This window comes from Mesoplodon densirostris, chromosome 19, assembly GCF_025265405.1.
Source record: "Mesoplodon densirostris isolate mMesDen1 chromosome 19, mMesDen1 primary haplotype, whole genome shotgun sequence".
NCBI classification, from domain to species: Eukaryota; Metazoa; Chordata; class Mammalia; order Artiodactyla; family Ziphiidae; genus Mesoplodon; species Mesoplodon densirostris.
This window is the reverse complement of record NC_082679.1, coordinates 30,893,937-30,911,788: the sequence shown is the minus strand read 5'-3', so window position 1 is coordinate 30,911,788 and position 17,852 is coordinate 30,893,937.

Below are 17,852 nucleotides of genomic sequence, written 5' to 3'. Positions count from 1 at the left end.
CCAATGGCACCATCCTAGTCAGATTCAATGGTAAACTCCGAACACACTAGTCTGCCTGGGTGAGGCTCATGTTGAGTGAGGGAGACACATGTTGGATAAATGGACCCCAAGTTAATGTCTACTGAGCCTGCGGTAAGAGCTAAGCAGGAGACAGGCAGGGTACCGGGAGGGAGCACAGCCCTAACTGGGGTTGGGACTCAAGCCAGGCCTTTCTAAGGGAGTCACATTTAAATTAAGACCCAAGCGCAGTGAGAGTTAGGTAGGTGCAAAGAGGTAAATTGCCCACTTGGGGAGATACACATAGCTCTGTGAGTTTGGGTTTTTCCTCGAGTTCTTAAGATTAATGAACCAGAAAGTCTAGTTATTATAAATGAAGCCAATTGTGAAAGACTTTCAGTTAAAGACATTTTTGTAACATACATAAGTTTTCCATATTCAGCTGCTTTGTGAGAATTGTCATATATGCATGGACCACAGTCTGAGCAACTGTGATGCATACAAATCTAGTTTGATACCAGAGCTGGTTATAAAGAGAGTCTCTTGCCTTTAGAAGGCACTCAGCACCTTTCTCAGAGGCTCCTGTGTCAACCAGGACCATGCGGATGGAGGAAAGAGCATGAGGATCGGAGTAAGAGGCCCTGGGCTCCAGACCTCCTTTTGCCCTCACTAACAAGATGTCCTGTGCCCACCATTATCCCCTCTGGGCTTCCCTTTCCCTGTCTGTAAATGGATACAAGGATGATGCCTGCCCCACCCCCAGCTGCCTTGCAGGGCTTATATGAGGAGCCAAGAGAAAAAGCCCTGGAAAATGTTTGCTGTCCTTGTCTATCTCTCCCTCCAAGTTGTGAGCTACGTCAAGACAGGAACCACGTGTTCCTGGGACACAGCAGGAGAATGGGGGTTGTCTGAGAAATGGTTAGAAGAAGTCAGGTGGTATTAAGAGGTATGAGCAAGTACACAGGTTCAATATTTAGAAAAACTGAGGCTTGACTCCAAGCCCTTCTCCCTTTCTAGTTGCGTGACCTTAGCCTGGTCACAGAATCGCTCTCTGCCTCAGTTTCCCCCAGCAATGGGATAATAATGCCCACTTTTCAAAATTGAGTTGGGAAATAAATACAGTGGAAATAGAGGGATGAGCCTAGCATCCAGACATAACGTTTCAGTCACAGCTTTTAAAATAATCCAAGCCCTTTCCTGCCTAAGAGCCTTTGCACATGCTGTTCCCTTTGCCTGCAATGCTGTTCTTCCAGCTTTCTGTACATCTGGTCCTACTACACATCCTGCAATCTTCACCTTAAACGCAATGTCCTCAGAGGGGCCTTCCCCTGCCACCCCACTTCTGTAGGGCTTCCTCTGGAAACCTCTATTCTAAAACTCCTCGGATAGTATTGCTGTGCAAAACTAAAAAACTTAGCAGCTTAACACAACCGACGTCCAATGTCGCACCGCTTCTGTGGGGCAGGGATCCGACTGTGCTTAGCTGGGCTCAGCATCCCTCAGAGGCTAGAATCAAGGTGTTGACTGAAGCGGCAGTCACTTCAAGGGTCAACCTGAGAAGGAACCACCTCCAGCCTCACTCGCGAGGCTGTTGACAGGACTCAGGAACTTGCTGGCTGTGAGCTGCAGCCATGGTTCGCTGCCACGTGGGCCCCTGGTAGGGCTACACACGGGGCGGCTGGCTGCCATCCGACTTAGTGTTGGGAGAGAGAGAGAGATTGGCAGCAAGCATGACAGAAGTCACTTTTTAAATCATGTTCAGAGGGACATCCCATCACTTTTGCCACCTTCAATTCCTCAGAAGTGTCACTGGGCCCAGGCCACCCTGCAGGGGACAACATTGTAAGAAGACTTGACAGTTAGCACACAGGATCGCTGGGCGCCGTTTCGAGGCTGCCTCCCAAAGTAACCTCTGTAACAGTTTCTCAATCCATTATTTCCCATTTATTTCTTTCACGTCTTTATAGTGTGACACCATCAACAAGGCAGTAAGTGCCGTGAGGACAAGAACCACATATGTACCCAGAGCCAGGCTAATATTAGGCTTTTAATAAAATAGTAAAAACACAAATTAACAAAAGCCAGCACTGTGCTGTGGGCTGGTGGAGGACAAGACGTGGACCTGCTCGCAGGTATTGTGAGCCAGACAAGGAAATGGACAGGCACAGCAGGCCATGTCTTCACTGTTCTGTTTTTTAAACCTCACAAGGGACCACGGCTCTTGCCTTGCAAAATGACTGAGACATTTCCCAGTTTCTGCAGAAGGATTTGTTTTGCCTTCTGGTTCCCTGTCATAATTTCCAATATTGTGCCAACTCATCCCTCCGTGTTGGGGGTTATCAGGGGAGGCACAGACAGACAGTGGAAGGAGAAAAGTTCTACCGGGCACGAAAATCCTCTGAAAGGTTTTGTCCGGCCAGGGGCCCGAGAACTGACGGTCTGCTACTCGCTGTCCTGTTTGACGAATCGTTTGCCAAAGAGCCTGGCCAGCGGGAGCTTTGACCTTGGAGAGAGAACAATCTGTCTTCATGGAAACACACTGTCATAAGCACATGTCTCAATTTTGCTTGGGCAGGCGCTGGGGCTGCGTGAGAAGAGAGCCTTGGACATGGCTAAGGAGGAAAAATGTGTGGCCCGTCCAGGGGCAGGGAAGCAGCTAAAATTAACCCAGAGTGACCCTGGAGAGCGGGGCTGGAAATTGCTCCAGTGGCGGCGAGTCCCCAGCAAGGCCAACAACTCAGTCACTCCTTCCTTGGGGAGCTAAAGGGTCCCTCACCTCCCATCTTCCTCGACCAGGCTCTCCACTGGTCACCAAGGACAAGCGGGGAGGGCATCTTTGGAGGCAGTACCTTTGGCATCTTGGTCCCTGGCAGCAAAAACCATACACTTGCCCTGCTTCATCCTGAAGGTCAAGGAGGAGACACCCTAAGGGACAGGGTGGCTGATAAATCTGGTGTCTCCACAGTCGCCTCTCTGAGGACCCGGCTGAGCCGTTCCCCTCTGTCTGTGTTGACAGCTCGGGGGTAGATTTATCTGCCAGGATCTGGGGCTGGTACAGAAGCAGCCAACTCATGAATCTGGAGCAAAGGCATTGACTGAAGCCCGGGGTTTGCTTACTAAAGAAGAGAAAGGACAGGAAGAAAAGCTCAGAACTCCTGCCGGGCCCCTGTTTTGAGTGACTCCGGATAGGGGTATTGTGGGATGGCTGGGCCGGGCTATTTTGGGATGAATTGGACAAATAATGTCCTTGAGGAGAAAAGAAAAGCCAGAGGTGCTCTGAGAAGCTAATCATTGGCAACTGATAAGGAGACATTTGCCAGGGAGAGGCAAGTGAGGGGCTTCCGAGGGCCTGGTGCTGAGGCTCACAGCCCCAAAGCAAACCACAGGGCTTTGCTGTCAGAATAATGGGTTATCCTGCCCATGACCTGCATGGGGTCACGGGGTCTAAGACCTAGAGAAGAGGGAAGGTTTCCATCATTCTGAGGTGGAGCCACAGTCAGTCTGCCTGGAGGCACAGGGCTGGACAAGATGACCTCCAAAGAGATTCTTCCAGGAAAGCTGTGAGCTTTCTCCCAGTTTTTTGTGGATGTTGTCTTTTCTTGTCTTCTGTGTGAAAGTTTGATTGTTTGCCAGAGCTGTTTTTGAGAACTAAATGTCGGGGAGCCAAAGTTCCAGTCCAGAGATTTCAAAAGGGTGATGTTCTGTGTATTTGTTGCCGTTCTATCTTCACTTTCCACAAGGTAGGGGCAGACACAGCAACCCATAAGCCTGGCCTCAGTGCAAACCATTTGCTCAGCCCTGACCCCAGCCAGAGACATGATGGAGCTCAAATCAGCTCCACAAAGGCGTCCCCAAGTGGCCCAAGTGGGGAAGAGGGAGTCCCAGGACTAGGTGGACAGGATTTGTTAAGTAGCTACAAAGGGGAATTGAGAACATCCCAAAACTCAATGTGAATGGCACAGCAAGCAATTACCAAGTGTCATCCAAGAGCTCTACCCAATAGCTAACAATTACCAAGTATTACCCAATGTCGCCAGCAGGGCCAAAGCACCATCAGACTGGCCCAGAGCAGCTTTTCTGAGCATATATGTCTGTTCCACACCACATTTATCCTCAATTTAATTTTACCATCTATGATGGTTAATTTATATGTCAATTTGACCAGGACTTGAGATGCTCAGATATTTGGCTAGACATTATTCTAGATGTGTCTGTGAGAGCATTTCCAGATGAGATTAGCACTTGAATTGGTAGACTAAGTAAAGCAGATGGCTCTCCCCATCAAATCCACTGAGGCCCTGACTAGAAAAAATTTCACCCTCTACCTGGCTACTTGAGCTTTAATCCCCTCCTGAACTTGAACTGAGACTTATACTATTGGCACCCCTGGTTCTCAGGCCTGTGAGCTCACACTGAAACTGTACCACCAGCTTTCCTGGGCCTCCGGCTTGCAGATGGCAGATCAGGGGAATTTTGGACTTCCATAACCACATGGGCCAATTCCTAATAATAAATTTGTATGTGCGTGTGTATCTGTGTGTTGTGTGTGTGTGTATCCTATTAGTTTCATTCCTCTGGAGAACACTGACACTCTCCATCCCCCTCCTAGGGTGATATTGACCTACTGCAGCCTGGAAAATATTTTTCTTCTTTGGATAAGGGTACTCTTATATCCTATAAAAGTTTAAAATTAGATCTGCAAACCGTGGTTAACTAGCTATTAATATTTCAAAAGGAAATAACACTTGGAGGACAACCACCTCAAGGCCAGCATCATATAAATTCCCCTTATATTTAAGGCAAAACCCATCAAAATCTTCTTCTATCTGCTTTTTGACTTTGGGGATCGGTATATGCTAGTTAACCAGTCTTAGAAGCTTGGCATACGTTGCCAATATTCAAACAACAGGAGAAAAATAAAATACTCTCAAGATTCATCATCGGACAATTGATACTCTGTGGGCTTGAATAGCCAGATCTTCTGATATTTCAGAAGAATTCAGACCTCTAGATTTTTATGTGATTCCCCAGTTTGATGTTTTCAATCACCAAGGAGGTGATTTGATCACCATGAAGAAATAAACCATGACTGAGTGGCAGTCTGCCCATTGACAAATGTCTGCTCTACCTGATTTGGGGTCCTGGCGTTTCTGTGTGAGAGATGGTAATTTCATTTTCTGGTGTTTTGGATTCTGCGTTCTTTTTTAAATTGACATCAAAGGGTCATGGGGAGATAGTAGAGGGAAGCGAAGGGAAGGAATGAAAAGAAATCAGCATAATCCTAGGCAAGTCCCTTAGATGAATCTTAGATGAGTTCTGAGATGCCATAAAAGGGCACAATTCAAAGTGTGAAGGTCCAGTGATTGAGAGGGAGGATCAGAGAGCAATGACAGCTTTCCAGGCTAGACTAGGGCGGCCTGGCCCCCCCAGAGACCCTCTTTAAAATGAAAGTTGCATGTTCTACAAAGGTTCCTCTTCTACTGGTTAACCATGAACAGTCACTGACCTGCTGAAAGGAAAGTCCTCAGGTCACTCTAATCTGTGTTCTACACACCGATCAACAACACAGGGAGAGTCACACCCCCACCCAGAAATGTGTAACTCAATAGCACTGGGAAGGTGGGAGCAGAATTTGCCCCTGAAAGCCTGCTATGAACAGCAGAAAATATGGGTGATTTCATTATCTGAGATTGCTTTGTCATATTTCTGCTGAACCAAAGGATAACTGAAATGAACATTAATAATTCAGGACCACGGCCAGGGCTGCAGAACCTCTGGGCCCTGCCCCTCCCAGCCTTGGGCTCCTCCTGGGTTTGGCCCTAGAAACAGCTTGGACCCCCATGACCATGAGGAGCCCCAGAGGCAAGGTCTGTGCCATTTCTCAAGGTTAGTCAAATCCGAGGGGTTTTCTGATCCTCGAAGGAGATGGAGTACTTACGGAACAGAGACGGGTCAATCCCCAGACCCAGCCTGTGGTAAGGTCTCCTGGGCAGTGTCCAGAAATGGGGGTCTTTCCCAGACCAGAGTTTGCTTCCTTCTTTTGGTGCCATTTCCTTCAAAGGTTGCCATGGGTTTCCTTTTGACCAAAGGGACAGGTTACAGTGAATCTTGAACAGAACCTTCCTTCCTGTCTGATCTCCTTCTCCACTTCACTGTTCTTCTCATCCCCCACCTTCTCCTCTTTCTTCTCTCTCACCTCCCCTCTCCCTCTGCCCCTTTCTTCTCTTTCACTCCATTTATTTTCCCTCTTGCTTTAGCAGAATTCTAGCATGACAAAGCCCAAAATGCTCCTAGAGGATTCCGATGCCAGGGGTAGCAAACTCAGATGCCCTTGGGGGCCAGCAGGTCACATAAATGTAAAGCAAGCAGGGCATTAGGTGATTGATAAAAGAGCAAGAGAGGTCATGGATTAGTACTTGCTAAGCAAATGGGTGGGAAGTCATTTAAACGCTTGTCGGCATGAAAACCCAAGAAGGCAGATCATGCCTGCCTCTGGGACAGGATGGCTAGGCCTTGAGAGGTTTTCTTTAGAAGGGAAAAACTAAGGAGCAGATATTCTGTGGTTCCTTGCAATTGAGTGAAGTGACAGTCTTTTTTTTTTTTTTTTTGTTCCCATCCCCTTTGTGATGTGGGCCCTCTGGTTTGAGGTCACTCCTGCTGTGTTCCTCACTTTTTTTTTTTTTTTACATCTTTATTGGAGTATAATTGCTTTACAATGGTGTGTTAGTTTCTGCTTTATAACAAACTGAATCAGCTATACATATACATATACCCCCATATCTCTTCCTTCTTGCGTCTCCCTCCCTCCCTCCCTCCCTATCCCACTCCTCTAGGTGGTCACAAAGCACCGAGCTGATCTCCCTGTGCTATGCAGCTGCTTCCCACTAGCTGTCTATTTTACGTTTGGTAGTGTATATTTGTCCATTCCTCTCTCTCGCTTTGTCACAACTTACCCTTCCCCCTCCCCATATCCTCAAGTCCATTCTCTAGTAGGTCTGTGTCTTTATTCCTCTTACCCTTACGTTCTTCATGACATTTTTTTTCTTAAATTCCATATATATGTGATAGCATATGGTATTTGTCTTTCTCTTTCTGATTTACTTCACTCTGTATGACAGACTCTAGGTCCATCCACCTGACTACAAATGACTCAATTTCATTTCTTTTTATGGCTGAGTAGTGTTCCACTGTATATATGTGCCACATCTTCTTTATCCATTCATCGGATGATGGACACTTAGGTTGTTTCCATCTCCGGGCTATTGTAAATAGAGCTGCAATGAACATTTTGGTACATGACTCTTTTTGAATTATGGTTTTCTCAACCACTATGGAGAACAGTATGGAGGTTCCCTAAAAAAGTACAAATAGAACTACCATATGACCCAGCAATCCCACTACTGGGCATATACCCTGAGAAAACCATAATTCAAAAAGTGACAGTCTTTTGACAAACCTCAGAAACAAGCTCCAGAAACCACCCCCAATCTCTCCCTGTTAATACTCCACAAATTGTCCATCCTGCCCACCACAAAGCTTCACCATCAGAGGTGTGCTTCTTTGGTTACCGAGCTGTAGCATGTTGACATGTACCCTCCCCAGAACACGTAGCCCACTAAGCCTTTGTCAGTCATGCAAGTTCTCTATTATTGTACAACAAATTAACACAAACTCTGTGGTTTAAAAGGACACACATTTATCATCTCACAGTTTTTGAGGGTCAGAAATCTGAGCACAACTTAGCTGGGTCCTCTACATCCAGTGTCTCACAAGGCTGTAATCTACATATCAGCCAGGGCTGAGATCTCATCTGAAAGCTCCCCTGGGAAGGATTTACTTCCAAACTCACACCGTTGTTGGCAGGATTCAGTTCTTTGTGGGTTATTGGACTGAGAGCTCCTGTTTCCTACTGGCCATTACCCAGAGGCCAACCTCAGTTCCCTGCCACACGGGCCTCTCCAACCTGACTTCTTGTTCACCAGGAGCGTGCAAGCTGAGAAAGCAATACAGAGAGTCTGCTAGTAAGATGTACGGTAATCTTTTCTAATCTAATCACGGAAGTAGCATTCCCTCAGTGTTCAAGTATTCTACTGGCTAGAAGGGGACAGTTTTACACAGGCTGTGAATACCAGGAGGCAAAGATCACTGGGGCCATCTTATGAGTGACCTACAACACAAGTCATTAATATGAATTCGTTTACCAGCTCTTTACAGCAAAGTGGTTGGGTGACAGCAAGGGGATTTTGACAAAAGGAGGAAGGAGGGACAATTTTGGAAACTGGGTTCTGTCCAGGTTGGGCCTGGTGAGCAAGCTGTGAACTGCCAGTAAGCCAAATATGGGTTTCCCAGAGACTTGCATCCCTATTTGTAGACAGGTGGAAGCAAGGAGAACTAGGCCATTCCATGTGGTTTTTCTCCATTTGACCCTGTGCCATGGCGCTAAGTCATAAACTGAACCTCCCCCATTGCTAAGACTGGCACTAAGTCTGCATTGTCCCAGTCACCAAAGCATCCAACCTCTCCCTCTACAGCCTAAAAGACATCCAACTCTAACTTCCTGTGCACATTGCCTCCAAAGCCTGTGCCACAAATACTGAGCTGGTCTGCTGCTAAAATCCCAGGCCCAACACTGTGGAGATTAGCCTTGTTGCTTACATTTTGGACATTGTGGTTCTCTGTGTTTTTAAAGCCACAGCATTCTCCCTGGAGAAGTTATATAAAGGAACTCTCACTTTATTAAAAGACCGCCGACAGAGACACATCATTATTCAAGATTGGCTTAACAAAGGCTTAATAAAGAAAACAATAAGAAGATATTAACTCATTTGCCTCATGTTTGAGAACCTGACAGATCTGAGAGGTAGGGCTTTTTTTCAACATCAGTGATGGATCAAATCTGTTTGCACTGGAAATTGGCTAATGTGCTGATGCCCCAGAAATCTTGTGCTGAAGCCAAGAAGACATTAAACCTGTCTAAATGCATGAGCCACCTCCCCACCCACAAAGCTCACCACCACCCAAGCCAGACCCTTCAGAAGCTGAAAAGTGTTGCACACGAAGCCAGGAGTCTGTTTCATTTCCCTTACATAGCAACTTACCATTCTCGTCCATTTATTTTAAGCAAATTATTCAGCCAAGTTGACAAGCATGAAAAAAACATGACCTACCCTGGGCTTTTCAAAAGAGATTTTCTCCTAAATATGATTCATTGTGCTCTGATCTCTCACTGTATTTTTATCAAATGTTCCATGCCAGCTCTTAAAAGGACACTGTCAACTCCGCTGGTTATGGCTGATTTCTTTGACTCTATTGTCAGATGAATCCCTTATCAACCTACAGTAGAAAATTCTACCTTCCAGAATCTCTGGGAGTTGCCCAAAGGAGGCTCTGGGAGTTTGGAGACAGACATGCATCAAATAACAATGATATGCCAGTCCCCATTCTAAGTGCAATGGTACCAACTATTAAAAAGACATATATTGTCCCTGACCTCATGAGATTATATTCTAGAAGGGGAGACAGACTATAAACAAATAAAGGATTATATGACTCAAATAACACTGGACATTGGTAAGTGCTCTGAGGCTAATAGAACAGGTGACGTAACATGGACTGATGGGGTAGAGCAGATTGGGAATGCAGAAGTTCTTCCCTGGGAAACACCATTTGTGTGGAGTTCTGAGTGAAGAGGGGTGAGCCAAACAAGGTTCTAGGGGAAGAGCATTCCAATAGAGGGAGCAGTGGCTCTCCATCTCCCCTATTGTGGATGCCACAAATCAAGCTAAGTAAAGTGATTGACATTATAGATTCTGTGACAGAAGGCCAGGTCTTCCTCTGACCAGAAAGAAGTGGGTGGATCTACAAAGGAGGCTCCTGGGATGAGGGCTGTCATCTCCGCAGGAAGCATCAAGGGTATTGCAGCAGGGAACACTCCGCCTTGTTTATTATTCCATCCCCAGAATCTAGCTTAGAATCTGGCTAAGTAGGTACTCAGTATAGGTAGTGGAATAAGAAAATGAATGGTAAATGGGAGTAAAGGGCTTAGAAGAATACAACTAGCTAACCAAAGTTCACAGATTAATCATCCCTAGTATGCAGTGTCGAGGGGGCATGTCACACCTTCGGGATAATAATTATTAACTACCATTCACTGAGCACTTATTATGCTCAATGCATTCGCTAAGGATTATAGTAGGCGAATGATATGTGTTACTTCTTTTAATCCTCCCAAAACTCTTTAAGAAAGGTATTATTTTCTTGCTACATGCAAAGATATTGGATCACAATGATCTACAGCACTAATCCACCTCACTTGTAAGTGGCTGTGGGAAATGATGGAGGATAAAATCTGGGACATTTCATGACAATTCTGTATCCCACCTCAACTTGGTGCCATTGTACCAGGGAAGAAGTCTTAGGAGAATTTGCCTCTAATGGTTTCTGATATTCTTAGCCCTGGGTTGGTGATTCTGTGACGTTCCCATTTTCCTTGCTCTTCATTATATATCCATTCATTCAAATATATTTTTGAGCACCCACTATGTGCCAGGCACTGTACTGGAGATATATCAGTAAACAAAACAGATTCTAGAACTGCTGACCTACTCCCAAGAGGTGACTTTTGGCATGTGGAACAAGAAGAACACAGAGAGACCAGCAAAACAATAACCATATCTGTTTTCTGCTCAGCCTCTACATCCATGGCCAAGGTGTTTCTAAAACATATGGGCATTCTTTCAGCCAGCATAACATAACAGGGAGACGGCTGGGGAAGAAATAATAGTGAGAAGCGCTGAACACAAATACAATATGACAAAAAGCAAAGTCTTAGCCAGTGCCAGGGCTGTTCCCTTTGACAAAGGAGGGTAAGAAGTCACAGTGGCCAATCTCCTCTGTGGTCAGATTTGGCAGCTAGTCTCTTTTTCAGAGCAATTCAGATTCAAAGCCCCCCACCGCCCCCCCATCCCTCCTCGCATATAATGCCAGCCTGAAGCATTCTCTTGTTTTATCCTTGTTCACTTTCAGTTCCAATCCACCTCCCAGGCAACCCACCAGCCTTCCCTCTCCCAACATGTATCTTCTTCGTGTTGCCATCGGATGTCTCTCCCAGCTGTCTTTTGGATTTTGATGGCAAGAAAAGGAGAGCCTCTTCCTCTATTGGGCAGAGGAAGGAGAGTAATATCCATCTGACAAATATCAGCTCTCTTGGAAAGAGAGATGGAGGACACTGAGCTTTCTCTTCAGGCATCTCTCAGATACTTGTTCTTCATGGAAACCGGGTACAGTCCCCTGCTTTGTGTTGCACTAAAGGCATGGTGTGTATGCTCATTGCACTAGGGGTGTGCCCTCTCACAGAGGACTTCACACCTGTCTCTGGGAAAGGAAAACACTGCCCCTCACCTGTTTCTCCCATCAGTTTTCATGCTGTCTCAACTCCCCTGGTCTTTAAACCTCAAACAATTCAAACAGCCTGTGCCTACATCTCTCTTCTTTGGAGAACCTAATCCTAATAACCTGCCATCACCTCCTATTAGCTGGGTGATCTTGGATGAGTTTCTAAATTTTTCTGGGCTTCGTTTTCCTGTCTATAAAATGGGGATAAAAATACTCACCTTGGGCTTCCCAGGTGGCGCAGTGGTTGAGAGTCCGCCTGCCGATGCAGGGGACGCGGGTTTGTGCCCCGGTCCGGGAGGATCCCACATGCCGCAGAGTGGCTGGGCCCGTGAGCCATGGCCGCTGAGCCTGCGCGTCCGGAGCCTGTGCTCCGCAACGGGAGAGGCCACAGCAGTGAGAGGCCCGCGTACCGCAAAAAACAAACAAACAAACTAAAAAAAAAACTCACCTCATTCAAGCTCCTGTGACTCTGTGCCTATCTCTTTACAGAATCCCTGGCCCATTGGAAACATGAAATTGATGGGTCTCAATCCTGGGCGCTCATTGTAATCGCCCAGGGAGCTTTTAAAAATATTGATGTCCAGTCTCCAGCTCAGACCCATGAAACTGGAACGTCTGGAGGGTGGGAACATGGGCATCAGCACTATTTAAGACTCCCTAGGTGATTCTAATTTGCAGCTAGAAAGACAGCCACTTCACTAAATAAATGGTAGCTATTATGGTTGTTGCTGTTGCTGTGTATAATCCACATTGTCCAGATGCAAAGCCAAAGGCGTGAGACCTCTAAGAAAAAAACACTTTCTTGTATTGGAAAATAGTGGAGTGCTTGTATTCTCAGCCAAGCCCCTCTCATCTTTCAGAGGAAACTAAATGAACCTCAGAAATCCATAGCCCATGGCACAGGATCTTAGGTAAAAGGCACCTAATCAACAATTTCAAGGATAATTGGCAAATTGGCTCTTCATAAGAGGGAAGTAATCTGAATTAAGCACCATGAGTTAGCGGAGAGAGGTGCCTGGAGCTCTGGGCTCTGAGCATATGCCACATCTGCATAAATGAATCAGTCCCAGGAACACGGGCCCCTTCTCCACATGACGCTGCAGCACGGCTCCACATCCAGATCAGCAGATAAAGTCAGTCAGAGAGGGGAGCCCGTTTGGCAAATTTGAAATCCGTAGCTGTTTGATCTAGAGTAATGGGAGTGCGAACCTTGGTGTCCACACAAACCCACACAGGCAAACGTGAGAGTGAATCCCAGGAAACAAGACAGACTCGTGTTCCATTTGTGGTCTGATTGGAACACGCTGCCCATTTTGTAACATCGCTGCCTTGTGGTGGGATTTATGACTTCCATGTCTTCCAAAGCAATTTTTTAAAAAAAGGAAGGGAATTTTGAAAAGGAACCATTTCCTTTCCCTGTGTCCCTCTACCTCTGAATTGGAGTCAGAGCTCTCATTATTTCATTAGCTGGTCTCATTCCCTCGATGGTGACTGGGTCCATGAGCATTTGATTTAAGCTGCAATTAAAGTTCCAATCACAGAAATACATTTTCAGGAGATAATTGGGTACATTATGCCAGCTTTTTGTCCTGTTAGCCAGCTCTAATTGTTGGCTGGTAAATTAAAAGCAAGTACAAGTAAATAGTTCATCCAAAGACACATCAAAGAGAAGGAAGTCATGTTCCCATTGATCAAGGACTCGCCCTCTGCCCCAACCAGGATCCTTGCCCACCAATCCATCACTCTCGTCTAAACAATGTATGGGTAGCAAGCATTTTCATTGTTCTGCACAGGTTAGAATAAAGAGCTCTTGAGAGAATGGTTTTCTATCTTGCTTTTGCCTTCCATACCCTGCTTCTTTCTTTCTTTTTCCATGCAGTGAGGCTCCCAAAATGAGATACAAGGTCTTTTTCATCTTTCTCCCCACCTTCCTCTTGTATAAGCCCATAACAGTAGCTTGAGCTAAAGAAAGACTTTTCACTGTTTTTTTCTTGCAGGAATGGCAGAGCAATCAAAATATAGAATAGTTTTCCTCTGCAGGTTACAACTCCCTTCACTGGGGGAGAGAGGGTGGGTGGTACCTCACGCAGCAAAGAAATTTGAGTTATTGGATGGGGGGATTAAAATATATCAAAGGAAGATGACTGATCTTTACCATTCTTCCAGAGAATTGCACACTGGTTTTCTTTGGGAAAGCCCCCTTTCCCCTCTCAGCCTATATAGCTTGAGAGCTATGGTAGATCATATTACTGTTTGCAAATGCTCACTCACTTCTCTCTCCATGGGAAAAGCATACCTCCCAGGCCCTATGACACTGTCTTAGCCATGTGAATATCTTTGGCCAATAGAATATGGGTGGTCATGACACACCATGTCTAAGTAGAAGCTTCACATTGATTGTGTGGGTCAGCTCAGTTTCCTTCTCTTCTGCACATAGGGGCTGTTCCTGCAGCCTGAATGAGAAGGCACATGGTGGGGAGCCCAGCAGAACCCAGCAGGGCCATAGAAACTATGGCCAACCCATGGCCACCGACATTTAACACTAGAGGGAAATACTTAGCAGAGCCAGCAAAGTACGGTGTGTCTTCTCCTGGGTGTCTAAGAGACACAGAGGCAATGTTCCCCAGAGGACATGCAGCTGGAAGTGGGGAGATGGAGTTGCTGCCCCTTTCTGCCACCAAAAGTTAGAAAATAAGACCCAGATATGTAGGAGAACCAGCCTGAGGCACAGAGAAGCCAGGCCTTGGGACATCACCTGAGCTTGGACCAGACCCCATTGAAAGCTGATCCTCCCCTGGACATTTTGCTCAGGAGAGCCAGCTTTCTCTTTGATCAGGTATGTTTGCACTGAGTTTTCTGTCACTTGCAACTAAAAGACTTCTCACTGAAACAGATTCCAAATTTGAGGTCCTTATTCTCTCAGACCTTCCCCACTGTCCCCTCAAGTGACAAAGGAGCAGAGGTGGCATTGCTCAGACAGAGAAGCTCCTGAAGACCTGGAAACTTACAAATCCTTAAGATCGCCCTGCCTTGGAGTTGTCTACTGACGCAGAATGGATTCCAGAAGGCTGAGCTGGAGAAAAGACTTTTACAAAAGCCCAAGGGGGACTTTCACCTGCAGCTTTCGAGGGGCAGACCGAAGCCTTCTCCTCAGCCCAAATCATCAGTCATCATAACAATGAACATCGGCCTCTAAGAGACGTAGTCCTATGCTAGACTTTTATTTCTAAAAGCATCAATGACAATTTGATTTAGATGATTAATTTCTTCACCAATAGCCATTTCTTCCTGACTTAAGTCAGAAACTAAATAATACAAACTGACTAAAATATCATTGCAGAATCAATAAAACATCCTCAACAGATAATTATAGCATTAATGCACTTATTCTCTGGTTGGTGCATCAATCATAGTTAATGGGGATAAGCTGACATGATTTTAATTAAAGGCATTTGGGTTCTGTTGCCCTGAGTCACAGAATGCTGAAGCATAAGGGCCCTAAGAACTAAGAGGCCAGGGTTTTCCCAATACAGGGTTTGCTGGAACCCCGGGGATCTTTAAAAGTGCTTCTTGGACCAATATAGGAAGTAATGAAGGGAAAGAGAGTTGAATGTCAGAAGCCCCAGGATTTCCAGTCTCATTTCAAACAGAACCTCTCTGAATATGAATTTAGGGTAAAAATGGCTTAGGTTACAATAGGAATAAGAAGAGGAGAAAGAAGGGAACAAATAAAAGAATAGAGAAAAAAGAGGATGAGTTAGAAAACCACTGATCTAAACCAACCACCTCATTTTTCCAATGAGGAAACTGAGGCTCAGAAAAGGGGAGAGGTTTGTCCAGTGTCACACAGATGCTTGACAACTGAGCCTGTACTGAGATCCAGATGTTCTGACTCCCAAGCTAATATGTTTCCTATTGCATCAGCTTTACATATTTTAGAATTTAGAAACAAGAGATTTATTTCATGGTGGCAAGGAGAATTGAGGGCAGTCTGCCCCAAAACACCGTCGGGAAGGACTCCTGCCCTTGGTCCCTACTTCTAACCAGCTGCTCATGCCAGGTCTTGTCCTTGGCCCAGGATTCCACACAAAGTGTCATGTTCAAGATCTTTCCAATGTGATCCAGAGTCCATGCCCAACAATTTTTTTAGAGGATTTTTTTAAATTGGAGTATAATTGCTTTACAATGTTATGTTAGTTTCTGCTGTACAATGAAGTGAATCAGCTATATGTATACATATATCTCCTCCCTCTTGGACCTCCCTCCCACCCCGACTCATCCCACTCATCTAGGTCATCACAGAGCATTGAGCTGAGCTCCCTGTGCTATACAGCAGGTTCCCACCAGCTGTCCATTTTACACGTGGTAGTGTATTTATGTCAAACCTAATCTCCCAGTTCATCCCACCCTCCTCTTCCCCCCTGTGTCCATATGTCCATTCTCTACATCTATGTCTCTATTCCTGTCCTGCAAATAGGTTCATCTGTGTACCATTTTTCTAGATTCCACAAATATGCGTTAATATATGATATTTGTTTTTCTCTTTCTGGCTTACTTCACTCTGTGTGACAGACTCTAGGTCCATCCACATCTCTACAAATGACCCAATTTCGTTCCTTTCTATGGCTGAGTAGTATTCCATTGTATATATGTACCACATCTTCTTTACCCATTCGTCTGTTCTTGGACCTTCAGGTTGTTTCCTTGCCCTGGCTATTGTAAATAGTGCTGCAATGAACGTTGTGGTACATGACTCTTTTTGAATTATGGTTTTCTCAGGGTATATGCCCAGTAGTGGGATTGCTGGGTCGTATGGTAGTTCTATTTTTAGTTTTTTAAGGAACCTCCATACTGTTCTCCAAAGAGGCTGTATCAATTTACATTCCCACCAACAGTGCAAGACGGTTCCCTTTTCTCCACACCCTCTCCAGCATTTACTGTTTATAGATTTTTTTGATGACGGCCATTCTGACCGGTATGAGGTGATACCTCATTGTAGTTTTGATTTGCATTTCTCTAATAATTAGTGATGTTGAGCAGCTTTTCAGGTGCCTCTTGGCCATCTGTATGTCTTCTTTGGAGAAATGTCTATTTAGGTCTTCAACCCATTTTTTAATTGGGTTGTTTGTTTTTTTGATATTGAGCTCCATGAGCTGTTTGTATATTTTGGAGATTAATCCTTTGTCCGTTGCTTTGTTTGCAAATATTTTCTCCCATTCTGAGGGTTTTCATCTTGTTTATGGTTTCCTTTGTTGTGCAAAAGCTTTTAAGTTTCATTAGGTCCCATTTATTTATTTTTGTTTTTATTTTCATTACTCTAGGAGGTGAGTCAAAAAAGATCTTGCTGTGGTTTATGTCAGAGTGTTTTTCCTATATTTTCCTCTAAGAGTTTTATAGTGTCTGGTCTTACATTTAGGTCTTTAATCCATTTTGAGTTTGTTTCTGTATATGGTGTTAAGTAGTTGTTCTAATTTCATTCTTTTACATGCAGCTGTCCAGTTTTCCCAGCAACACTTATTGAAGAGGCTGTCTTTTCTCCATTGTATGTTCTTGCCTCCTTTGTCATATATTAGGTGACCATGTGTGCATGGGTTTAGGGAAAGCTCCAGCCTGAATTGGTGACTGATTTTGCTATTAGCCATATTTTATTCATTGACACACCACTTACTATGCATGTAATAAAGTGTTCTATTCTTACCACAACCTATAAACTGATTATATTATTAATCCGATTTTCCAGCTAAGGCACAGAGGAGTTAAGAATATTGCTCAAGTTCACACAGCCAATAAATGACAGAATTAGCATTTGATTCTAAGCCATTTCCAAAGACTCCATCCTTAACCATATTCTTAATACACCCAAAATATCAGGGGAGTTCAGAGAAGGAAGTAATCACTTCTAGAAAGAGGTCAAGGAGAACTTCATGTAAGAGGTGGAACCTAATCTATGTCTTAACAAATTGATAGAATCTGGACTTACGGAGATGGAGGGGGCATTCCAAGAAAAGGGGACGGAGTGAGTAATGGCATGGCAAGGGGAGGCCATAGGCACATATGAAAGGCAGGTTCAGTTTGCCTGGAGAATGTTCTGTATGAAGGAAGCATAAGGAAATATGGCCAGAGAGAAGGATCAGGACCAGGTACATGGAGACAATTAAGAGCCATCGAACATGACATGATTAGAGCTCAGTTTTGGACAGGCTTCTATCAGGCCCACCTTAGAGGTCAGGAGGTGAGGGTTGGGTGGCAAAGGAAGACAAAAAAATTTAAAGGCCAAGTCCAGACCTCCTTGACAAATGGACCAGAATTGGATGCAGGACCCAGATCCTGGACATCATACCATAGTTGATGCCATTACTCAAGCAAGTAGCCTGACCAATTTCACTCCTATTGACCCAGCATGGTGCTCTTGGCTTAAGAGTGGTTTTACAATCAGCTATGTTAACAACGTATCACGTGAC